Source organism: Aegilops tauschii, chromosome 5, assembly GCF_002575655.3.
Source record: "Aegilops tauschii subsp. strangulata cultivar AL8/78 chromosome 5, Aet v6.0, whole genome shotgun sequence".
Lineage (NCBI taxonomy): Eukaryota > Viridiplantae > Streptophyta > Magnoliopsida > Poales > Poaceae > Aegilops > Aegilops tauschii.
The window spans coordinates 206,266,666-206,293,915 of record NC_053039.3 but is presented as its reverse complement, the minus strand read 5'-3'; positions in this window follow the sequence as shown (position 1 = coordinate 206,293,915).

The window sequence follows — 27,250 nt, the reverse complement described above, 5'->3', positions numbered from 1 at the left end:
CGCCAATTAAATTATCAGGTACTTCCATTTCTTGGTAATGATTCTAATGTTCATGAGAATATGATGCTGCCTAAATTGGATACATTTGTTTTGCTTACAAATGAAGGGCCTGTCATGGATAAGAGGGATGAACACTGGAGCAAGACCAAGCATGGAGATGATGGCATGCGCGAGGGGAACAAGAACGGAGTTACAAGTGATGATTTCAGGACTTTGAAGCCACCATAATGAGTGCATGAAGCCTTGGACGAAATATACAAGATGCCACTTCATAATATTCGTCCATAGACTATTCTAGGTGCTGCGTCACCTTATTATTGGGCGAGGCCCATGTAATTTCAAAATACATAAGTATAGGCTGTTTTTAGAGTCCGTATGTGTGGGGAAACAAGAGATAGGGTTGGTTTCGGACCCCTTCCCCAAGGGCCACGAAATTCCCCCCTCTTCCTCCATATATACAGTCCTTAGGGAACTGTTTAGACTTTGGGTTTTGTTTAGATTAACGTTCGCCATAGCTGCAACTTCGCGTACTTTGTTTGTGTTCAACGACCAGACAAAGGCGTCACTGAACCCCACCTTGATCAATAAAGCTTTCCTCTTATATTCGCAATATCCAGATTGCCATCTTAGTTTCTTGCTTGTTCTTCGTTTGCCTGCAGGAAACAGACCTTCGTGGTCAGGTTGATTGTGCTCCGGCGTGGTCAATAACCTCTCGGAGTTGGTTTAGCGATTGCTAAGGCGCGACGTCCTCGCACGTTTGTAGTCGGATCGTCAAAGTCGACTTCCTCCAAAACGATAGCCACCATCTCATCGAAAGACGAGACACCTTTGCCTCTATCAATATCACATCACAACATGCCCTGCAAAAATAAGTTAGACGTCCTCTACTTTGTTGTTGCAAGTTTTACGTGGCTGCTACAGGCTGAGCAAGAACCATTCTTACCTACGCATCAAAAGCACAATGATTTTTCGTCAAGTATGTGATGTTTTAACCTTCAACAAGGACCGGGCGTAGCCACACTCGATTCAACTAAAGTTGGAGAAATTGACACCCGCCAGCCACCTGTGTGCAAAGCACATCGGTAGAACCAGTCTCGCGTAAGCGTACGCGTAATGTCAGTCCGGGCCACTTCATCCAAAAATACCGCCGAATCAAAGTATGACATGCTGGTAAGCAATATGACTATTATCGCCCACAACTCACTTGTGTTCTAGTCATGCATATAACATCTACGCATAAACCTGGCTCGGATGCCACTGTTGGGGAACGCAGTAATTTCAAAAAAAAAATATACGCACACGCAAGGTCATGGTGATGCATAGCAACGAGAGGGGAGAGTGTTGTCCACGTACCCTCCTAGACCAAAAGCGGAAGTGTTATGACAACGCTCTTGATGTAGTCGCATGTCTTCACGATCGACCGATCCTAGTACCGAAAGTACGACACCTCCATGGTCTGCACACGTTTGGCTCGGTGACGTCCCACGAACTCACGATCCAGCAGAGTGTCGAGGGAGAGCTTCGTCATCACAACGGCGGGATGACGTTGATGATGAAGCTACCGTCGCAGGGCTTCGCCTAAGCACTACGACGATATGACCAAGGTGGATTATGGTGGAGGGGGGCACCGCACATGGTTAAGAGATCAATGATCAACTTGTGTGTCTATGGGGTGCCCCCTAGTCACGTATATAAAGGATGGAGGGAGGAGGAGGCCGGCCCTCATAGGGCGCACCCAAAGTGTGGAGTCCTACTAAGACTCCCTGGTCCTAGTAGGATTCCACCTCCCACATGGAATAGGAAAAAGGGAAGGGAGAAGGAGAAGGAAGGAAGGGGGCGCCCCCTTTCCCTAGTCCAATTCGGACCAGTCCATGGGGAAGGGGCGCGGCCACCCTTGAGGCCTTTCTCTCCTTTCCCTTATGGCCCATTAAGGCCCAATACGAATTCCCGTAACTCTCCGGTACTCCAAAGAATACCCGAATCACTCGGCCTTTCTGATGTCCGAATATAGCCTTCCAATATATCGGTCTTTATGTCTCGACCATTTCGAGACTCCTCGTCATGTACCCGATCTCACCCTGGACTCCAAACAAACTTCGGTCATCAAATCACATAACTCATAATACAAATCATCACAACACGTTAAGCGTGCGGACCCTACGGGTTCGAGAACTATGTAGACATGACCGAGACACGTCTCCGGTCAATAACCAATAGCGCAACTTGGATGTTCATATTGGCTCCCACATAGTCTACGAAGATCTTTATCGGTCAAACCGCATAACAACATACGTTGTTCCCTTTGTCATCGGTATGTTACTTGCCCGAGATTCGATCGTCGGTATCTCAATACCTAGTTCAATCTCGTTACCGGCAAGTCTCTTTCCTCATTCCGTAATGCATCATCCCGCAACTAACTTATTAGTCACAATGGCTTATAGTGATGTGCATTACCGAGAGGGCCCAGAGATACCTCTCCGATACATGGAGTGACAAATCCTAATCTCGATCTATTCCAACTCAACAAACACCATCGGAGACACCTGTAGAGCATCTTTATAATCACCCAGTTACGTTGTGACGTTTGATAGCACACAAGGTGTTTCCTCCAGTATTCGGGAGTTGCATAATCTCATAGTCTGAGGAACATGTATAAGTCATGAAGAAAGCAGTAGCAATGAAACTGTAACGATCATAATGCTAAGCTAACAAATGGGTCTTGTCCATCACATCATTCTCCTAATGATGTGATCCCGTTCATCAAATGACAACACATGTCTATGATTAGGAAACATAACCATCTTTGATAAACGAACTAGTCAAGTAGAGGCATACTAGGGACACTTTGTTTTGTCTATGTATTCACACATGTACTAAGTTTCCGGTTAATACAATTCTAGCATGAATAATAAACATTTATCATGAAATAAGGAAATAAATAATAACTTTATTATTGCCTCTAGGGCATATTTCCTTCACTTGAAGGGATGGCCGGGGGCGGTGCCAAGCACGGCGGTGCGGTGAGGTCGAGGGGAGGGCAGAGGCAGGGGACTGGGCCGGTGGTCACTGGCGTTTCGAGGAAGATCGTAACACTGACTGGCTGGAGGTAGATGAAGGTGATCTGCCCGTGCTTTGTACATCGGACGATGCAGAAAAAATGGACTGACCTATTTGTTTTCAGTCGACTGTTATTTTCATAGGACCACACCATGTGGTGTGCTGGAGGAGCATCTGCATTTCCCAGCCATCCCTGTGCTCATATTTCAAAATCCTAGAATCTAGTAATTTCGTGTGCCATGCATGTTGTAGAGCTATCATATGTCTCCCGTCATTTATTTCTCACCGACCTGCTATCTGCTACCTTTACACTGTACTACTTGTGCACACACTTCACCCATACTCACACTATTGTTTTTTATGCATGGGTATTTCAGACTTTGACGCAGTGTTGATGAATACAAAAAAGAAAAGACAGAAGTCGCTCCAGTGTAATTCGAAGATAAGCACTAAGCGTCTCAGCGCTCTAAAGGGTGCAGTGCCAGCAGATGGAGATAGTAAATGTAGCTCTGCAGTTGATGATCTCAATTGCCACACACAACCATCCCAGGTGCTTGCTTTGACTTCGCGCTGTCAAATGTGGTTGCATGTTGCATATGGTGTCTAGCTTGTATTGCTTCCAATTTGGTTAAATTGCATCAGCTTACTTTACACATTATACCTTTGATAATGACATGCCTTCCTGTTTTTGATACATACTAGCTATGTCTATTAACCATGTTCATACATCAAACTAATGCTCTTTTGTATCCCTCATCAATCACTTATGATGAGACAGTCACCCCAGTGGGTTACTGTGAGATGCACTACTCATTTAAAGAGTGCAAAGTCATCCTCCCCACATGATTCTCAAGAAACAACAAGGCTAAATGAAGATAGTCAACATAGCTCTCTAGTTGATGACCGCAATTCCCCCACACCACCATCGCAGGTGCTTGCTCTTACTTGGTAGTGTGATATGTGGTTGCATGTTGCATATGGTGTCTACCTTGTAATGCTTCTAATTAGGGTAAATTGCATCTGCTTAGTTAACACATTATACCTGTGAACATGACATGCGTTCCTGTTTTGGTACATATTATGTCTTTCTATTAACCATGTTCTTAGTCAAACTACTTTTCTTGGGTATACCTCATCAATCACTTCTGATGAGACACCTTCAAGTTGACAGTGTAATATTGGTTGCATCTTGCATATCATTTCAAACATGTATTGCCTCTAATTTTTTGAAGTGCCACTTATAGTGAGACACATCTAACTTGGTAGAGTGATTTTGGTTGGATCTTTCATATGGTGTCTAGATTGCATTGCTTCCAATTTGTTGAAATGCCTTCTGCTTAGCGTTTTTCGTACATATTCCATCCTCCTACAATGTGGTTGCCATACATAAAAGTTGTGTTCGTCAGTATCATGCATCAACGAATTTGGAAGTGCGAATTTCATTCCTTTTTCTTGTGTGTTTACTTGACAAGGCAAAATCTAAAAGGACGAAGGCACGGAATGATGGTGGTCCTCTGGAGCAACCGAAACAGATGATCTCTGCAGATTCTCCTGCTACTCCTACTACAGTGCAAGTTCCAAATCTCATCTCCCCTACTCCACAACCCCAGGTGCTTGCTCTAACATGGCAGTGTGATATCTGGTTGCATGTTGCATATGGTGCCTAGCTTGTATTGCTCCTAATTTGTTAAATTGCATCTCCTTAGCTTACACATTATACTTGTGAATACGACACGCCTTCCTGTTTTTGGTACATACTACATCTGCCTATCACACCATGTTCTTACATCAAACTACTATTCTTGTGTATCCTGCATCTATCGCTTATGATGAGACAGTCATGCCCGTGGGTTAGTATGAGACGCGCTACTCTTGTAAAGAGTGCAGTTTCATCCTCTCCACATGTTATCAAGAAACAACAAGGCTAAATGAAGATATTGAACGTAGCTCTGTACTTGAAGACCGCACTTCCCTACACCACCATCGCAGGTGCTTTCTCTAACTTCGCAGTGTGATATGTGGTTGCATGTTGCATACGGTGTCTAGCTTGTAATGCTTCTAATTAGGGTAAATTGCATCTGCTTAGTTTACACATTATACCTGTGAATATGACATGTCTTCCTATTTTTGGTACACACTACATCTATGTGTTAACCATGTTCTTACATGAAACTACCTCTCTTCTGTATCCTGCATCAATCACTTACGATGAGACACCTTTATTTGTTGCATATTGCATATTATTTCTAGCCTGTTGCGATGTATTGCTTCTAATTTGGTCAAATACATTTGTTAGGCCACCCTTTTAATTTGGCAGAGTGACATTGGTTTCATCTTTGATATGGTTTCTAGCTTGCATTGTTTCTAAATATTTCAAACACCTTGTGCTTAGTTTACACTTTATACATCATACATGTCAATATGTCATGCCGTCCTGTTTTTCATACATATTCCATCCTCCTATCATGCGGCTGTCTTACATGAAAGTAGTGCTCGTCAGTATCATGCATCAATGAGTTCTGAAGAGCAAATTTTATTCCTTTTTCTTGTGGGTTTGACTTGACAAGGCAAAATCAAAAAAGAGGAAGGAAAAGAGTAAGGAAGGCGAGGATGGTGGTCCTCTGCAGCAACGTAAATGGAGCATATGTACGGATTCTCCTTGTACTGCTAGCGCATTACAAGTTCCAAGTCTCCGCTCCCCTACTCCACCATCCAAGGTGCTTGCTCTAACTTGGCAGTGTGATATCTGGTTGCATGTTGCATATGATGTCTAGCTTGTATTGCTCCTAATTAGTGTAAACTGTATCTGCTTAGCTTACACATGATATGTGTGAATATGACATGTTTTCCTGTTTTTGGTACATACTATATCTGTCTATCACACCATGTTGTTACATGAAACCACTCTTCTTGTGTATCATGCGCCAGTCACATATGATGGGACACCTTTAAGTTGGCAGTGTGATATTGGTTTGCGTCTTGAATATGATTTCTAGCATGTAGTGCTTCTAGTTTGATGAACGCCACCTATGACGAGACAGTTTTAACTTGGCACAGTGATATTGATTGCACCTTCCATATGGTGTCTAGCTTGCAGTGCTTCTAATTTGTTGAAGTGCCTTCTGCTTAGTTACCCCATCATAGGTGTGAATATGTCAAGCCGTCCAGTTTTTCGTACATATTCCATCCTCGTATCATGACTTTGCCTTTCATCAGAGTAGTGTTCGTCAGTATCATGCATGAATGAGTTCTGAAGAGCGAATTTTATTCCTTTTTATTATCGGTTTGACCTCACAATGCAAAATCAATACAGCTGAAGGAAATTAGTCTGGCAGTGGATGATGGTGGTCCTTCAGAGCAACTCAAACGGAGGGTCTCTACAGATTCTACTCCTCCATCCTACCAACAAGATTCGCAGGACAACACAAGGCTGGACAGTCAACGTAGCTGTGTAGATGATGAGCACATCTCCCCTACTCCACCATCAGAGGTGCTTGCTCTAACTTGGCACTATTATATGTGGTTGCATGTTGCGTATGATGTCTAGCTTGTATTGCTTCTAACTTTGTTGAATTGCATCTGCTTACTTTACACATAATGCCTGTGAATATGAAACATGTTCCTGTTTCTAGAACATACTATATCTGATCGCACCATGTTCTTACATCAGACTACTGTTCTTGCATATCCCGCATCAGTCACTTATGATAAGGCACCTTTAAGTCACCACTGTGATATTGGTTGTGTCTTGCATATGATTTCTAGCATGTACTGCTTCTAATTTGTTGAAACGCCAGACAGTTTGAACTTGGCAGAGTGATATTGGTTGCAACTTTCATATGGTGTCTAGCTTGCAGTGCTTCTAATTTGTTGAAGTGCCTTCTGCTTAGTTACCACATCATAGGTGTGAATATGTCACGCCGTCCTGTTTTTCGTACATATTCCATCCTCGTATCGTGTTTGCCTTTCATCCGAGTAGTCTTCGTCAGTATCATGCATGAATGAGTTCTGAAGAGCGAATTTTATTCCTTTTTATTATCGGTTTGACCTCACAATGCAAAATCAGTACAGCTGAAGGAAATTAGTCCGGCAGTGGATGATGGTGGTCCTTCAGAGCAACTCAAACAGAGGGTCTCTATAGATTCTACTCCGCCATCCTACCAACAAGATTCGGAAGACAACACAAGGCTGGACAGTCAACGTAGCTGTGTAGATGATGAGCACATCTCCCCTACTCCACCATCAGAGGTGCTTGCTCTAACTTGGCACTATTATATGTGGTTGCATGTTGCGTATGATGTCTAGCTTGTATTGCTTCTAACTTTGTTGAATTGCATCTGCTTACTTTACACATAATGCCTGTGAATATGACACATGTTCCTGTTTCTAGAACATACTATATCTGATCACACCATGTTCTTACATCAGACTACTGTTCTTGCATATCCCGCATCAGTCACTTATGATAAGGCACCTTTAAGTCACCACTGTGATATTGGTTGTGTCTTGCATATGATTTCTAGCATGTACTGCTTCTAATTTGTTGAAATGCTAGACAGTTTGAACTTGGCAGAGTGATATTGGTTGCACCTTTCATATGGTGTCTAGCTTGCAGTGTTGAAGTGCCTTCTGCTTAGTTACCACATCATAGGTGTGAATATGTCACGCCGTCCTGTTTTTCGTACATATTCCATCCTCGTATCGTGTTTGCCTTTCATCCGAGTAGTGTTCATCAGTATCATGCATGAATGAGTTCTAAAGAGCGAATTTTATTCCTTTTTATTATAGGTTTGACTTCACAATGCAAAATCAATACAGCTGAAGGAAATTAGTCCGGCAGTGGATGATGGTGGTCCTTCAGGGCAACTCAAACAGAGGGTCTCTACAGATTCTACTCCGCCATCCTACCAACAAGATTCGCAAGACAACACAAGGCTGGACAGTCAACGTAGCTGTGTAGATGATGAGCACATCTCCCCTACTCCACCATCACAGGTGCTTGCTCTAACTTGGCACTACTATATGTGGTTCATGTCGCGTATGATGTCTAGCTTGTATTGCTTCTAACTTTGTTGAATTGCACCTGCTTACTTTACACATAATGCCTGTGAATATGACACATGTTCCTGTTTCTAGAACATACGTGTAGATGATGAGCACATCTCCCCTACTCCACCATCACAGGTGCTTGCTCTAACTTGGAACTGTTATATGTGGTTGCATGTTCCATATGATGTCTAGTTCGTATTGCTTCTGATTTTGTTGAATTGCATCTACGTATCTTACAACTTATACCTGCAATGATCACTTACCCATAAGACACATTTAACTTGGGAGTGTGATGTAGGTTGCATCTTGCATTGTCTTCTAGCTTGTACTGCGTCTAATTTCTTGAAATGGCACTTACGACGAGACACTTTTTACATGATAGAGTGATATTGGTTGGATGTTCATATGGTGCCTAGCTTTCATTTCTTCTAATTTTGTTGAAATGCCTTCTGCTTACTGTTTTTCATACATATTCCATCCTCCTATCATACGTCTGAATATGCAACGCTGTCTTTTTTTGTATATATTCCATCCTCCTATCCTGCGCTTGCCTTACATCAAAGTAGTGTTCGTCTGTATCATGCATCAACCAGTTATGCAGAGCTAATTTTATTCATCTTATTTTGGTTTTGACTTCATAAGGCAATATGAGAAAATAGGAAGCAAAAGAGTAAGTTAGGGGATGTTGGTGGTCCTCCGGACCGACGCAAACAGAGACTCTCTAGATTTGCCACTGCTACTGCTAATGAAGTTGAAGTCCCAAGTCTACATGATGAGTTCATCTCCCGTACTCCACCAGCGCAGGTGCTTGCTCTAAGTTGACAGTGTGATAATTGGTTTCATGTTGCATATGTTGTCTAGCCTGTATTTCTTCTATTTTGATTAAATTGCACCTGCTGAGTTTATTCGTTATACATGTGCATATGACATGCCTTTCTGTGTCTAGAATACACTGCATCTATCAACCATACCATGTTCTTACATCAAAGTACTGTTGTTGTGTATCCCGCATCAGTCACTCATGATTGGACGCTTTTAACATGGCAGTTTGATAGTGGTTGCATCTTGCATTGATTTCTACGTTGTACTGCTTCTAATTTTTTGAAATGCCACTTATGACAAGACACTTTTAACTAGGCAAAGTGATATTGGTTGCATCTTTCATATGGTGTCTAGCTTGCATTACTTCTATTTTCTTGAAAATCCTTCTGCTTAGTTTACGCATCGTTGCTGTGAATATGTCACGCCGTCCTGTTTTTCTTACATATTTCATCCTCATACGGTTGTCTTACGTCAAAGTATTGCTTGTCTGTATCATGCATCAATGAGTTCTGAAGAGCGATTTTATTGTTTTGTGTTGTGGGTATGCCTTGACATGGCAAAGTCAAAAAAGAGTAAGGAAAAGAATATAGTAGGGAATGGTGTTACTCGTCGGGTGAAACAGAAAAGGATCTGCCCTCGAGATTCTGCTGGTACTTATAGTGCAGTAGAAGGTCCAAGTCCACCGGCTAAACCTACAAACACAGTATCACCTGCTCCACCAGCTGCAGCATCCGCTTCAACTGTACCAGCATCTCAATGAGTTACTCATTCGTTTGCTCCGGAACTGGCCAGTTCCCAAGTTGCATTCACAACTAACACTACTTCCGAAGCACTACTGACACAACATGACTTGGCAAGATCAGATGAACCTCATGAGCATCAACACCAAGACGGTACCTGACCGAGTCAAGTTGCAGTTGCATGCTCCTTTATATGTACTCTCACAGTTTGATGTGCACTAACACTTTCCATATTCGTTGTTGAACTAGCACCACGGTGCAAGCGGAAACAGACATCAGGGATAATGCTTGACAGATTAACAAAATCTAAAGGAGGAAGAATGGAGATCCATTTTGAGGCAGGTTTAAAAAGGCCACGTGATGCTACAGAGTCAGCCAAGTTAGTATCAGAGGCAGCCATTGCCGTTAGGTTTCAAGCACGTATCCTCCCAACGTGGATCCAGTACAGGAATGAGAAAGACAATACCCAGTTTAACACCTTCCTTGACCATTTATCCGTAAGTAATGTTATTCATTGCAATTTGTAATATTGTCTTGCTCTGTGCCATACTTTCTAGCTTCCTCCTAATAAGACTCACATTGTTTTTCCAACAGATGAGGTTCAAGTTGGATCCGAAAGATGATGCAACTAAACAAGCACGCACTCATGTTTTTCAGTCTGCTCTGCGACAGTATCGGTACCACCTTAGAAAATCTCAATTTGAAGGCAAGGCTAACAATGAAATCGCCCAAACATCTCCAGTGGAATATATTACAGATGAAGACTGGACAACCCTTGTTAAACACTGGTCTGATCCAAAGTATCAGGTAGGGTATATGTATTTGATCAGACCACATATTGAACTTGTATTTATGTATGTGCCTTACAAGTGTATCTTCTTCTAGGCTAACTGTTTGAAGAATAAGACCAACCGTTCTAAAGTGAAATTCCAACAGGCAACATGATCTCGTAGCTATATTGCACACTGCGAGGCTCTTGTAAATAGCTGCTACTTCCTTCTTTTTTCGGTGCCATATTATCGTATCTATATTGACTTGTGCCAAATACAGAGGAAAACCCGTGCGAACCAAAAAGAACCTGAACCGAATGCAGTGCAAAACTTCAAGGATTGCCACACCAGCAAGATGAAGGGCATGAGCACACCAGTTCAGGCTACTATTGTAAGTCCTTACTCCTCCTTCCTTTGAACTGATTGGTACTGTGATGTGTTCATTTAACTGCTTGGTTTGCAGCCAATGTCAGTTACTCTGTTCACTTTTATACACAATTGTCTTAACGTATCATTTCACCTTACATAGTTTAAAAGAGATGAAGGATATTCTTTTGGTCTTGATCTGTAATCTAGTTGTGATGTTCACGTGCGCACACAATGATACAATAGCCTGTTTGTTTTATATCTGTTTTCCCATGGTATGAATGATGTCATACTATGTTCATCCTACTTTAAACCATGTCTCTTTATCCTTAAATGTCAACGAATGTGAGGAAATAGACAATACAGTAGGCATGCTACATGGACATATGTCCCGAAAGTGATTTTATTATGTAGTTGGCACTACAATACATGCTAATGTATTACAGTAGTTCACCAAAATAAGTTATGTATAAACGTGAAACCTACTTTGTTTGTTTTTGTCTCATTAATAACTTATCTGGTACACTAATCTACAAGTTCAAACTTTCAGCAAGCTATGGAACAAATGATTGAATAGCCACAATGTGACGCCCTCGATTCAATCGTACACTAATCATACACGCAAATGTGTACGATCAAGATCAAGGACTCACGGGAAGATATCACAACACAACTCTAGACACAAATAAAAAAATAATACAAGCTTTATATTACAAGCCAGGGGCCTCGAGGGCTCGAATACATCAGCTTGAATAAAAACGAGCCAGTGGAAGCAACAATATCTGAGTACAGACATAAGTTAGACAAGTTTGCCTTAAGAAGGCTAGCACAAAAGCATCTACGATCGAAAAGGCAAGGCCTCCTGCTTGGGAGCCTCCTAACTACTCCTGGTCGTCGGCGGTCTCCACGTAGTAGTAGGCATCGGCGGTGGCATCTGGCTCCTGGGCTCCGACATCTGGTTGCATGAACCAGAAAGAAGAAGATAGGGGGAAAAAGGGGTAGCAAAGCAACCGTGAGTACTCATCCAAAGTACTCGCAAGCAAGGATCTACACTACATATGCAACATTATCAAAGGAAGGCTGTATATGTGGACTGGGCTGCAGAAATGCCAGAATAGAGGGGAGATCCTAGACCTATCGAAGACCAGCATCTTCTGGAAACCACCATCTTGCAGCAACAGGAGGGAGTAGAGTAGCATAAAGTAAAGTAGTACTAGTGTTATCAACCTTGGCCAGAGATCCTTTCTCGACTCCCTGCGAGAAAGCAATCCCAGAGCCATACTATCCATTTCTCATATCCATGTCTCATCTCAAGTATCTAGTTCTAGTTGTATCGATCGGGATACAACTCCAAGTGTCCGTTATCGTAGGACATGCTATCGATAGATGTTTTCTTCCCTGCAGGGGTGCACCAACTTACCCACCACGCTCGATTAACTCCGGCCGGACACACTTTCCTGGGTCAAGCCCGGCCTCGGCCAATCAATACGCCGCAACCCGACCGAGGCTTAATACAGAGGTCAGCACGCCGTACTAAACCTATGCCCCCAGGGGTCATGGGCCATCGCCCCGGGAACTCCTGCACGTTGCGTGGGCGGCCGGTGAGCAGACCTAGGTACCTCCTTAAAAAAGACAGGAGCTTACCAGTCCAACCCGACGCGCCCCTCAGTCGCTGACGTCTATTAAGCTTCGGCTGATGCATACCTGTAAGTGCATCTAGTGCCCCTTAGTGATTTTGGTGTATTGAAGACTTATAGGTTAAGAGACTAATGAGTTCATGAGTGTACACAGGTCTATAAGTCTATGAGGAGTTTGATATTTACAGAGAAAGTCAACCCCTAAAAATGAAGTTCTTCGACTGAAGACTTTGGATTTCTGAAGACTTTCTGAAGACTTTGAAAGTGAAGAAATTGGTGTGACCTTGAAGACTTGGTATTCATTTGAGGAACATGAAGCGTGAAGACTTTCGTTTTCGTAGTTTCATTTTCTCTTTCTTGAGTCATAGGAAACACCGTACTGTTAAAGGGGGTCGAGGAAATACTAAGGAAAAATTTCCAAGTGATGCTCAACTCAAAATCCTACACCTACCAATCCCTTCGAGTGAAGCCATTGGAAATCTCATACAGTTCAGTCAATTTCTTCAGTGACAGAGACGAAGTTCTTCTGGTCGCTGAGGAATTTGTTCTGACTGAGGAGTTAGGAATTCGCCAGTGCGGATTGCCTACACAGTGAGGAACATGATAGCCCTGAGGAATTTGATACTCAAATTTCCGACCGTTGCTGTGCTATGCGCCAACTGTCCCAAAATATCTACCCACCTAACGGTCATATTATTGAAGGGCATTTATGTCTTATCATGTCGGGCTGCTCCCTAGGCTATAAATAGCCGCCCCCTACAACCACTAGCTGGTTGGCTGCTCCGAGAGAAACTGACACTTGTCATTTGAGAGCATCCCATCCTCCGAGGACTTTGAGCGAAAATCATCGAGTGAGGAAAACCCAAACCCAAACACCTACAAAACCAAAGTGATTGAGCATCACTGAAGAGATTGATCATGCGTGGATTCGACGCTTGTTACCTTTGAAGACTGTGCTTCTTCCAGACGGTTAGGCGTCATGGTCTAGAGCATCCAAGAGGAATTGTGGATCGCCGAGTGACCGAGTTTGTGAAGGTTCGGAAGTCACCTGAAGACTTACCACGAGTGATTGGGCGAGGTCTGTTGACCTTAGCTCAAGGAGAATACGGTGAGGACTGTGTGTCCGGGACTGTGTGTCCTCAGGTTTAAATACCTAGCCACTCCAACCAGATGTACAACTGAGACAGCAGTTGGAACTGGTCTACCAAATCATTGTCTTCACCAAGCTTACTGGTACTATTTCCTCAACTCTTTCATTTCCTCATAACTGTGTTGTGCGCTTGTTCATATCTGTGTTTGAAGACTTTGACTGAAGACCTTTTCAAGTTCCTTAGTTCAATTTCTTCAGTCTGTTTGTCTTCATCCTGTGTTATCTTGTGATTACGCTTTCTGTACTCTGTGCTTGTCTTCATTTCATCATGATGACCATGCTTGTATTCTGTTATGTTTACTTTTGAGTACTTATTCCGCTGCAAGTAGTTCTTCGCTAAGGAATTTCCTCACCCGCAAATTCCTCAGTGAAGAATTCATAAAAATCGCCTATTCACCCCCCGTCTAGTCGATATAACGCACTTTCAATTGGTATCAGAGCAAGGTACTCCCTTGTTCTGTGTGATTTTGGTTTAACCGCCTGGAGTTTTAGTTATGCCCACCACAGGAATGAAGACTGTGTCATGCCCCATCTTTGACGGTCACGAGTATCCCAAGTGGAAGGCCATGATGAAGAAGCGCCTCATGGCGATGAACAGCGAACGGTGGACCGTCACTGAGATTGGTCTTACCGATCTGTGCAAGATGGCGAAAGCTGATGACATTCGCAAGTACACTCTTCTCAACCTCACGGCGAAGGACGTCATCTGCTCCTGTCTGTCTCAAAATCAGTTCAGGAACATCATGCATCTCGATCATGCGAAGCTTATCTGGGACCGTCTCTCTGAGGTCTATGAAGGTCATCGAACCCGTCATGATCCTTGGTTTGAGGACTTCAAGGAATCTCTCAAAGCGATGACATTCGAACCAGAATCATCATCCTCTTCATCATGCCTTATGGCAAAAAGTGCTGAGGTAACTGAATGCTACCTATCCGAGTCTAGTGATGATGAATCTGGTGATGAATTTGGACCCAGCTATGTCAAACTTGCTTCCCTTGCCACTAAACAACAAAGAGCTTTGGAAAAAGTTCAATACATGCTAAATAGGAGCGATGATATGTTGGGTGAAGAAATGGATCAGTCAAAAGCTTTGGCTGAAAGTCTTCAGAGACTTCATACTAAGTATGACACCCTTCAAGATCAACATAACACTCTCTTATCTGATCATGAGAAGCTTTCTTATGAATTTCTTCAAAGAAATCAAGATCTTGAAAAGCTAAGAGTGAGTTATGAAGATCTTTAGAAGGAGCGCGATTCATTACTTGCTCAACAAATTAACGCTTCTCAGGAAGAATTTGTTCCTCCATGCTTGAAGTGCATTGAACATGAATCTGCTAATTCTTCACCCGAATGTTCAAATGCTTCTAATGATACAAATTCTTCAACTATCTCTGCTATCACTAATTCCTCATCTGAGGACATTGCTAGTATCACTAATGATGCACGGCTGAAGGAATTGTACATGACAGGCATGTACAAAAGCCTCAAAGGGCATCAGACTCTTTGTGATGTGCTTAAAAAGCAGATCCTCAACAGGAACCCTAGGAAAGAGGGTATTGCCTTTGAGAGGAAACTCAATGCTGATGGTACATATTGGAGCCTGAGCAGTACCCCAAAACCTCATGGGTTGCTGCAAAGGGACCTCCAGTTGATCCATCCAATTTATCTGGCTTTAAATGTGAATCTCCTCATTCTTCTGATGAGTCATTTGACTCCAACTATAAACTGTTCAAAAATCAGAATGGTGAAGTATTTGCTAGATATGTTGGCACTAACTGCAGGAACGGTTCCCCTATGAAGAAAATCTAGGTTCCCAAAAGGTGCCTTGAAAGTCTTCAGGTGAATGTCCTCATGACACCACCTGTGAAGAATAGGAACCCTAGATCAAATTCTTCATATGGACCAAATTCTTCATATGGATCCAAGTCCTCATACGGACCAAATTCCTCACATGGATCAAATTCCTCAAAAGGATCAAAGTCCTCACATGAAAATCATCGTGCTAACAACTCTGTTTCGCAGGGAAGAGCTAAGGGCTATGAATATGAGCATTATTCTTCTAACCATTATGTTCATAAGTCCTCGAAGAATTTCTCTGCTTATTCATATGCTTATCCTAACTCCTCTTATGTGAAATGAAATGGTCTGGCTTCTATGCCACCCTTCTCGTATGGAGCTCGCAGAGTGATGAACTCTTTGCCACCCCTTCAGATGTGGGTGGTGAAGAAAAAGAACTAATCTCTTCTGCAGGGTCAGGTCTCTAGACGTGCTCAAACGTCTGAAGAATTTGGTGGAGACCTGAAAAGTGCCTAAAAGGACGCAGGCTAATCATGAAGAAACGAACTTTCATTTCTCACCTCCTCATACTGCTTTATCTGTTGCATTGCTTGATGAAATTGATCTGATGAATGGATGTCATATTCTTCACTGATGAAGTATATGAAGTTCGTAAGTTGCACTAATTCATCTGCAGGATGATCAACCCAAAGCCACTGAGTGGGTCCTCGATAGTGGATGTACAAATCACATGACTGGTGACAAGAATCTATTGATGGATGCTCCCTTATCACCATCGCATCTGAAGCATATCATCTTCGCTGACAAAGGCAAAAGTCAGGTATTGGGTCTAGGTAAGGTTGCGATCACAAAGGATCGACACATGGACAAAGTCATGCTTGTCGAGTCCTTAGGATACAACCTCATGTCTGTCTCAATGCTTTGTGATCTTGATATGGTTTTTGTCTTTGGCAAGTATCGTTGTGTTGTGGTTATGGAAGCTGACAATTCCAAAGTCTTCGAAGGCTTTAGGAGAGGATACTTGTATATTGTTGATTTCTCTACAGGACCGCAACCAGCCGTGTGCCTACTTGCAAAAACTTCAGAAGGCTGGCTATGGCATCGACGACTTGGTCATGCAGGCATGAGGAATTTGCACACGCTTGCAAAGAAGAAGCATGTCATTGTCATTGAGAATGTCAAATTCCTCAAGGATCACTTATGCGGAGCCTGTGAAGCTGGAAAGTTGACCAAGGCTAAGCATCCAGCGAAGACTATCATGACCACTACTCGACCATTTGAATTGCTTCACATGGATCTCTTCGGTCCTAACCATTATTCTGCAGTTTCAAATGATGCATCTCAATATGGCTTTGTTATTGTTGATGATTACTCTCGATACACATGGGTACACATTGTTACTTACAAACATGAAGTGCAGGAAGTCTTCAAACGATTTTCCTCGAGGGCTTCAACCAACTTTGGTGTGAAGATCAAGCACATCAGAAGTGACAATGGAACTGAAATCAAGAATTCTGGTCTTGATGACTATCTTGATGAACTTGGTATTACTCATGAGTTATCTGCTCCTTATACTCCTCAGCAGAATGGCGTCGTGGAGCGCAAGAACATGACTCTTGCTGAGATGGCTCGCACTATGCTTGATGAATACAAAACGCCTCGTCGTTTCTGGATTGATGCAATTGATACTGCTTGCCACATCATCAATAGAGTATATCTTCACAAATTCTTCAAGAAGACTGCCTATGAACTCCTCACTAACAAGAAACCCAATGTGAGTTATTTCAAAGTCTTTGGTGCTAAATGTTGGATTAGAGATCCTCATCACAACTCCAAATTTGCACCGAAAGCACATGAATGTTTTATGCTGGGTTACGGAAAGGACTCGCACACCTACAGAGTCTTCAACAATGTTCTTCACAAGGTTGTTGAAACTGTAGATGTGCGGTTCGATGAAACTAATGGCTCGCAAAGAGAGCACCTACCTTCTGTGATAGATGAACCAGCACCTGAGGAAACTATCAAGTTCAAGGCTACTGAGGATGTCATTCCTACCGAAGAATCCGCTGAAGAATTCATTCCAGAACGTGAAGAGCGTCGAGCTAATGCACCTGAAGAAAATGCTGAAGAAAATGGCGCTGAAGAAAATGCTGATCAAATTCCTCAATGACAACCAGCTCATCCTCGCGTTGCAAAAGAAGTGCAAGTTGAAAAGATCATCGATGACATTGAAGCACCAGGTCCTCTCACACGCTCAAAAGCTTCACATTTATCTAACTTTTGTGGGCACTATGCTTTTGTCTCTATTACAGAGCCCACTAAGGTAGATGAAGTATTTCTGGAGCCTGAGTGGATTCAGGCCATGCAAGAAGAATTACATCAGTTCGAGCTCAACAACGTCTGGGAACTGGTCAAATGTCCAGATCCTCGCAAGCACAATATCATTGGCACAAAGTGGATCTACCGCACCAAGCAAGATGAAAATGGCCTTGTGGTGAGGAATAAGGCACGGCTAGTAGCTCAAGGCTACACACAGGTTGAAGGAATTGACTTCGATGAAACTTTTGCACCTGTTGCTAGACTTGAGGCTATTCGCATATTACTTGCTTATGGTAACCATCATGATATCACTTTATATCAAATGGATGTGAAAAGTGCACTCCTCAATGGTAAGCTTGAGGAAGAAATATATGTTGCTCAACCCCCAGGTTTTGATGATCCAAAGCATCCTGATAAAGTCTTCAGACTCAATAAGGCCCTCTATGGCCTCAAGCAGGCCCCTCGGGCGTGGTATGATACTTTGAAGGAATTCCTCATGAAGAAAGGCTTCAAACCCGGTTCACTCGACCCTACTCTTTTCACTAAATCTTATGATGGTGAACTGTTTGTGTGCCAAATATATGTTGATGATATTATCTTTGGCTGTACTGACCAACGTTATAGTGATGAATTTGCCTATATGATGAGTGAAGAATAACAAATGTCTATGATGGGAGAATTGAAATTCTTCTTAGGTCTTAAAATTCGTCAACAACGCAATGGCATATTCATATCTCAGGAGAAATACCTCAAGGATGTACTGAGGAAATTCGTCATGCAAGATTGCAAAGGCGTCAAAATTCCTATGCCCACAAATGGCCATCTGTGCACTAATGAAAATGGTATTGACTTCGATCATAAGGTATACCGCTCCATGATTGGTTCTTTATTGTACTTATGTGCATCTAGGCCAGATATAATGCTTAGTGTTTGCATGTGTGCCCGATTTCAAGCTACACTGAAGGAATCACACCATAAGGCTGTGAAGCATATTCTTTGATATCTAGCTCACACACCAACACTTGGATTATAGTACCCCAAGGGCTCGGCTGATCTCATTGGATATTCTGACTCTGACTATGCTGGTGATCGTGTGGACCGCAAGTCAACATCTGGCACATGCCATTTCCTCGGAAGATCTTTGGTCTGTTGGTCCTCGAAGAAATAGAACTGTGTATCACTGTCTACTGCTGAAGCTGAGTACATTGCTGCTGGTTCTTGCTGTGGATGAAGCAAACTCTCAAGGACTATGGCGTCAACGTGAAGAATGTGCCTCTCTTCTGTCACAATGAGAGTGCCATCAAGATTGCTCACAACCCATTTTAGCACTCGAAGACAAAGCACATTCAGATTCGTCATCATTTTCTTCGTGATCATGTGTTGAAGGGCGACATTTCTATTGAGCATGTGAAGACTGAAGAACAGCTGGCCGATATCTTCACAAAGCCCTTGGATGAGAAGAGATTTAGCAAGTTGCGGTGTGAGCTAAATATCTTAGAATCTTCGAATGTTCTTTGAATAGGACACTCATCCTAACACTTATGCAAAATTGATGACTTAGATGTGCAACACATGAAGAAAAGTTTTTCTTCAATCAATGAAGAATAACACTCTTAGTGTGAAGAAATTAACGAAGAATTTGATTCTCAGAACCCTCCGACAATTGTACGCGGTGTCTGAAATCATCATTCTTATACGGTGGGACACGCCACCACCAAAAGTTGAAAATCTTCAATTCGAGTTTTTCCTCAGTTTTTTGAAATTCCTCAGTTGTTCATTTTCTTCAACTTTGCATTGTCTATATATATATATATATATATATGAGTTTCTGTCCTCTACAGCATTCACTTATTGCTATTTCTTCAAGTTGTTTTCTCTGGTAAGTGAATGTGATCGGACCCTACCCCCTCTATGCTAAACTCAACCCAATCTATTCACAAATTCTTCATGTGCGTTCTATTTGAAACTCGTTCAAAATCTTCACTGTGTCCTTGTCAGCTGAAGAATTTGCGAACGGAATGTTAAAACTTATCTTATCCAAATTTTCGGCTCTGCCGCTCAAACCGTTCCGCATCCCACAAAATACTTATCTATTCACCCACGATCTCACACGATCTCCACTTCTCAGTACGTGGGTGACACATGTCAAGCGAATAAGAAGGGTCAGGGGCACGTTCGTCCAAATTCTTCGGGCGAACAGTTTTTCACCGTGGCTATAAATACCCCCTCCCCTTCCTCACTTCTTTTACTCCGCTCGACCTCTCTCCAGCTCGAGCTTCTCAAACCCTAGCGCCGTCGCTACTTCATCGTCGACGGTGAGGAAGAGCTTCACTGCCTCGACCTCGTCACCGTCGTACTCGCGCCGGCCGCGGATTTCTTCACTCCGCCGCCACCGTAGCCGTCTTCCTCCGCCAAGTTAGGGCGTGGAAGATCTGCACTGAGGAACTTCACATCGCCACATCCCAGTTCGTCGTGTTCTTCGTCCAGGGTAATTAAAAGTTACTTTTACTACCATCTTTGATTCAAATGATTTCTACAAAATCTTCAAAGGTGTTTATTCTTCAAATTCTTCACACACTAAACACCTCACATGTCATCTGTTCTTGATTTCTTTCTCTAAGCTATATTTTCTCTTCAAGATTCCTCAATTGTGCGGATTTCTGATCTGTACAACTCTGGAACCTAAGACTAAGAACGCTTAGTGAAATTCTTCAAGACTTGCCTGGTCAAATTCCTCAAAATAGTTCTTTTTTAAAAGAACCTTCTGAGAACGCATATGACCTCTCCAAATTCCTCGCAACTATACTCTGTTCACTGGTACTCACGTCCGCTACTGAATCACTAGGTTCTCATCAACTTAACTCATTTGCAGCGTTCCTCGAACAAAAGTTGCATACATCTTCAGAGAATTCCATTGTTCAAATTCCTCAGCTGAAGAAAATGGCTGACGAAAAGAAGCCACAGAAAGGAGGAAAGAGGCCTGAGGTCAACACTGCGTTTGAAATCCCTGAGGACTTCTATGCTGGGTACTGCACACCCCCTGAGGAAGATAAAAATCAGCGCAAGGTGCGCATTCAGAAGATAGAGAGGAGATGGGCAAGAGAGTGGAGGGAGTACAGATATGTTACTCCAAAATACATGAAGAAATCCGCTGTTACCCCTCCATGCTCAAGACCTCCATTGGCACCTAGCCAAATAGCTGATCCCACCAGCCTCAAGCGCGGTGAGGACTATCCTGAAGAATGGGCCAAGCGCTAGGCCAAGTTGGCCAAACAGGCTAAGGAAGCAGTGAGGAAATTCAACGAAGACTCTGCTGCTGCTGCTGCTGAGGCCTCTGTCAAGCCTAAGAAGGCCATGTCAAAGAAGCCTGCTCACAAGCCAAGTGCTTCTTCTTCAATGCCCTCACGGCCAAGTACCTCAGCTATGCCCTCACGGCCAGAATCCTCAAAACCCTCACGGCAAATTCCTCACGCTGCTCCTACTCCTCCAAAATCCTCAGCTCCTCCGCTCAAGTCCTCAGCTGCTCCAACAAAATCCTCAGCACCTGTGCATCTTGCCACGTGCCAAAGGACTACAGGCATCTCTATTGCCTCAAGAGCTTCTGCTAGTTCCTCAGCTGCACCAAATCCTTCAACGGGACACTCTCTGCTGAAGACAAAGGCCACTGCTGGACGAGGTTCTCTCCCAAGTCCTCACAAGAAGCAGGTCGCCTTCCAAGTGTTGTCTGATGAAGACGAAGCTGATGATGAGGAACTTGCTGAAATCATCAGAGATAGGCAAGTCAGGGCCGCTAGAGCCAAGGGCACAAATGTGCCTCTGCTTTTGGATCCAAAGTTGATCCTCGACTACATTGATCTCTGGCACAAGGACCCAAACACTCCTATGCCTGATTTCAAGTTGACTCCTGGCCAAAGTCATATGCTGACTGCCTTCATACAAGAAGAGAAATGGAAATTTGAAAAGGCCAGGCAGATCAAGAAAGTGCAGTACAAGAAGGAGCGTTTTCTGAAGAAACACGTTGTCTCTATGACAACTGAAGAACTTGTCAATATTCAATCTGAGATCAAGAAACTCAGTGATGAATTTGACGTATACCGTGCTGACTGGCTTGCAGCCAAAGTCCGGTTTGTGAAGTTGACAGAAAAGTTCACTCCAAATGTTGCAGCTCCATCGCAACCAGAAATTCCTCAGGCTGAAGCATCTGCTCAGCCGACTGAAGAACATGCCAGCACTGCTGATGACATTCAGGCTGCTGAAGAAAATGTGAGTTCCAGGGCTGATGACTGCATTCCAGCCGCTGATGAAATTGTCAGGGCATCCACTAGTGGTGCGCCTGAAGAAAATGAAGAGGTCAGGGCAACTGCATCAGTTGTGCCTGAAGAAACTCAACCAACTTCCTCTGCTCCTCCTGCGCCTACCCCAACCCCGATCCTTCCATCTACTTCAGATGTGAAGAAGACTAAAGCTGCAGAGCGTGCAGCAGTGAAGAAAAGGAAGGCATCAACTTCATCAGATTCTTCAGCTCCGAAGAAGATGAAGTCTTTGACCAGCTCATTTGCAAACCCCATTGATGCTGTTCCTATCTCAACCATGCCATCAAAGGACCTTGTTCCTTATGATGAAGAATATGTGATTCCAAGTGAATCCGATGACGACATTCCTTCTGCTGCTTCATCAGAGCAGATGGATGAAGAAATTGAAGTGGATGCAATCCCTTCAACACCAGTTGTCTCCTCGCCTATGCCTCAGTTTACTGCTAAAGAGCCCGGCGTTGAAGAAATGTAAGATGAAGATGTGGACAATGGCTGTACCACACCCGTGCTAAATGATGACTTTTGGGAAAGTCAACACCCCAACTCTCCACTCTTCACACCATTGCAACAAATTCCTCAGTCCCCAGTAACTACAGTACAAATGGGATCTGATGAACCACATGCCACACCGTCTGTCCATGAAGAAATTCCAACCACTAGTGCTGAAGAAAATGTAAATGAAGAATTGAAGACCCAGGCTGTCACTGAAGAAGAAGCTGAAATTCCTCAGCCTGTGGAGCCTGAGATTGCGATTCCTGAGGTAATAATGCAATTGACTGACACTCCTCAGCCCAAACCAAAGGATCCATTCTCAAAGAAGCATAAATTCAAGGCTGATGATTTCTTCGGCGAGCACGTGTTCTTCACTGACTACAATCCCTATGATTCTGCTCCTCTTAGAAGGAAGCGCTTCTAGACCGCCAGCCAGGCCAACTTCTATTCTTCACTGCTCTTCAACAAGGACAAAGTCTTCGATCACGAGCATATTCCTCACGTGGACATGGAATCACTGCCATGCTTCACACCTGTCCTCAGTGTGCTTCATGACACAGGCCTCCTCAACTTTTGCACAGACATAGTTGATTGGAATGAAGAGCTCATTCTTCAATTATACGCAACACTGCACATCACAGGAGATGCTGACGATGTGAACTCCTGGGTTTTGGACTGGATGACGGAAAACACTCACTACAAAGCACCGGCCTCTGAATTACTTCACGCCCTGCCCATCAGTCCTCCACCTGAAGGAGCTCGTTGCATGTACCAAGAGCCTGAGCTTACAGATCACTATATGCAAGTGCTGATGAAGCCATTGAAACCTGGTCAAGCCTGAAGGACAAAATTCCTCGTGAAGGAATTGCAGTATGTACCAAGAACAGTCTATCGCATTCTGACGAAGACTATGAGTCCAATCAAAGGCCACGACTCATCTGATGAGGAAATTGTTGGCATCATGAAGAATCTGGTATTCAACATCATTCATGGCCTACCCGTCAACTATCATGATTTCTTCATGAGGACTCTGGCAAATGTTGCACTTTCTCCGTTTGAGCTGAAGCCTTATGCTCCCTGGATCATGAGATTCCTCAGAACAAGGTCTTCACTCAACTACAAGGCTGATTTTCAGAATCACCTCAGCTACTTGCCCCTGATTGAAGTCCTCAAGCGGACCTATTCCTCGGCTGATGAAAAGGGCAAGGCACCAGCTATCATTGATGAAGGCATTCGTCCATTGGATGGTCAGTTTCGCAAAGCTGCATCTTATTCCACCAATAATGACTCCGCCACTCATGATTCTGCTGCCCATGCCTCCAAGCCAAATCCTCAAGCCACTGCTCCTCGTGTGATGACTGGCCGTGAGCTTCTGCTAAGTCTTCACCAGAAGGTGGATCGAAACCATAAATGGGTTAAGCATCAGTTTGGTTCAATTCTTCACACCATGACTACTACACATAATGCAGTGAAGAAAAACCATTACTACCTCCATGAAGTCTTCGATCGCACCTGGGCTATTCTGTCACATGTATATGGTGAAGAAGATCTGAAGAAAATGGGTCTCAAGGAAGATTTTGACTGGTCTGCACCTCCACCGAAGAAATACAAGAAGGTCAAGGTTCCTTCCTTGGTGGCCAGCTCCTATTCTTCATCGCACGACACCGATGAGCATGAAGACTTGGACGACACTGCAGCAGGCCCTACATCAACAAACGACCCCAACAACGCTGGTGCTCCTTCATCAACTTGATATTCTTCAGGGGCGTTAGTCCTCATTTTCGATCCTTTTGGTCATTCGATGACAAAGGGGGAGAAATTTGAGTTAGTCTTCAAGCGGCTCTATCTTATATGGGCGTTTTTTTCTTAAGTTACAACTCTCGTTCTTCTGATGACTTTGCTGGATCGAGTTGTAAACTTAAACTCTATGGTGGCCCGATACTTTTGCTGTGTTTTTCTACATGCTTATTCCTCGCTAATGTTAATGCACGCATGCTGAATTACATCAGTCCCCATATTTCATCATGCATTTCAAATTCTTCATATTATATGTCAAATGCGTGTATGAATTATAAGATATAGGGGGAGATCTCTATGATTCTACTCTTCAAGTGTGCATCGCTTCAAAAGAGAATTCCTCACTATGCACATCTTCAGGGGGAGTTCTTCTATATCTTGCAATCAAATTCCTCAAGTTTAGTATTTACACTTCATATGTTTATCCCCGTTGAAAACTTAACCTATATTGTCATCAATCACCAAAAAGGGGGAGATTGTAAGTGCATCTAGTGCCCCTTAGTGATTTTGGTGTATTGAAGACTTATAGGTTAACAGACTAATGAGTTCATGCATGTACACAGGTCTATAAGTCTATGAGGAGTTTGATATTTACAGAGAAAGTCGACCCCTAAAAATGAAGTTCTTCGACTGAAGACTTTGGATTTCTGAAGACTTTCTAAAGACTTTGAAAGTGAAGAAATTGGTATGACCTTGAAGACTTGGTATTCGTTTGAGGAACATGAAGCGTGAAGACTTTTGTTTTCGTAGTTTCATTTTCTCTTTCTTGAGTCATAGGAAACACCGTACTGTTAAAGGGGGTCGAGGAAATACTAAGGAAAAATTTCCAAGTGATGCTCAACTCAAAATCCTACACCTACCAATCCCTTCGAGTGAAGCCATTAGAAATCTCATACAGTTCAGTCAATTTCTTCAGTGACAGAGACGAAGTTCTTCTGGTCGCTGAGGAATTTGTTCTGACTGAGGAGTTAGGAATTCGCCAGTGCGGATTGCCTACACAGTGAGGAACATGATAGCCCTGAGGAATTTGATACTCAAATTTCCGACCGTTGCTATGCTATGCGCCAGCTGTCCAAAAATATCTACCCACCTAACGGTCATATTATTGAAGGGCATTTATGTCTTATCATGTCGGGCTGCTCCCTAGGCTAAAAATAGCCGCCCCCTACAACCACTAGCTGGTTGGCAGCTCCGAGAAAAACTGACACTTGTCATTTGAGAGCATCCCATCCTCCGAGGACTTTGAGCGAAAATCATCGAGTGAGGAAAACCCAAACCCAAACACCTACAAACCCAAAGTGATTGAGCATCACTTAAGAGATTGATCCTGCATGGATCCGACGCTTGTTACCTTTGAAGACTGTGCTTCTTCCAGACGGTTAGGCGTCATGGTCTAGAGCATCCAAGAGGAATTGTGGATCGCCGAGTGACCGAGTTTGTGAAGGTTCGGAAGTCACCTGAAGACTTACCACGAGTGATTGGGCGAGGTCTGTGTGACCTTAGCTCAAGGAGAATATGGTGAGGACTGTGTGTCCGGGACTGTGTGTTCTCAGGTTTAAATACCTAGCCGCTGCAACCAGATGTACAACTGAGAGAGCAGTTGGAACCGGTCTACCAAATCATTGTCTTCACCAAGCTTACTGGTTCTATTTCCTCAACTCTTTCATTTCCTCATAACTGTGTTGTGCGCTTGTTCATATCTGTGTTTGAAGACTTTGACTGAAGACTTTTTCAAGTTCCTCAGTTCAATTTCTTCAGTCTGTTTGTCTTCATCCTGTGTTATCCTGTGATTACGCTTTCTGTACTCTGTGCTTGTCTTCATTTCATCATGATGACCATGCTTGCATTCTGTTATGTTTACTTTTGAGTACTTATTCCGCTGCAAATAGTTCTTCGCTAAGGAATTTCCTCACCCGCAAATTCCTCAGTGAAGAATTCATAAAAATCGCCTATTCACCCCCCTCTAGTCGATATAACGCACTTTCAATATTACGCAGAACGCCCATACTATGCCCACGTGATGGTTAGTGCTATCAGGCCAGAGGCCCCTCGGATCAAATATCCAAATCGTAGTGGATTAGGAGCACGTGGTAACAAACAGAGACTCACGAAAGATGTGACTCCGGTGCCCCGTCTCGGGGACTTGCGGCAAGGGCTAAGAATGCCCGACCATGCCTCGTAAGTATCTCGCGGGCACCTTCCAGGTCAACCAGACTCCATATCACTCGCGGGTACCCCTCAGGGTCGACCCGCCTTTCCAAGAAACAGCTGTAAGGTCCAAGTATCCGTGTGTCCGAACATCACGGGGAAACCCGTGGAATCACCCCCGGTGAATTCCACTCGATGTAATCATCAAGGTGAACGTAAGAGGAACCACCCCCGAGGTTCACACTTGAGGGGTTGCACGACAGAGTTGTATCGGAAGTGGTTAAGGCGGAATCACCCCCGATGACCACGACCTAATAGCTACACTACAGGGTTAACATCAGAAGTGTTGTAGAGGTCTCACCCTCGGCACTCGATAGTAACCCAGTAGTGTCGAGCAACCATGGGGAAAAATATGTGCGGTGCCGGGGCCTGGTCTTCGATCCCGTTGATCGGGTCTTCAATGATGAAGCAGGGGCAACAAGGACAAGGTGGGGGTCACTGATGGATCACTAACCAACCTATACTAAGCAGTTTAGGATAAGCAGGTAGGTAACAATGAGCAGGTTACAAAAGCAGGCTATGCATCTGAATAGCAGCAAACAATAACAGTAGCAAAATCTAATGCAAGCATGAGAGAATGGAATGGGCGATATCGGGGTGATCAAAGGGGGGGGCTTGCCTGGTTGCTCTGGCAAGGAGGGGTCGTCGGTGACGTAGTCGATCACAGCGGCATCGGCAGCCGCCACGGGGTCTACCGAAGAGAAGAGGGGGGAACAGTAAATACATAGCAAG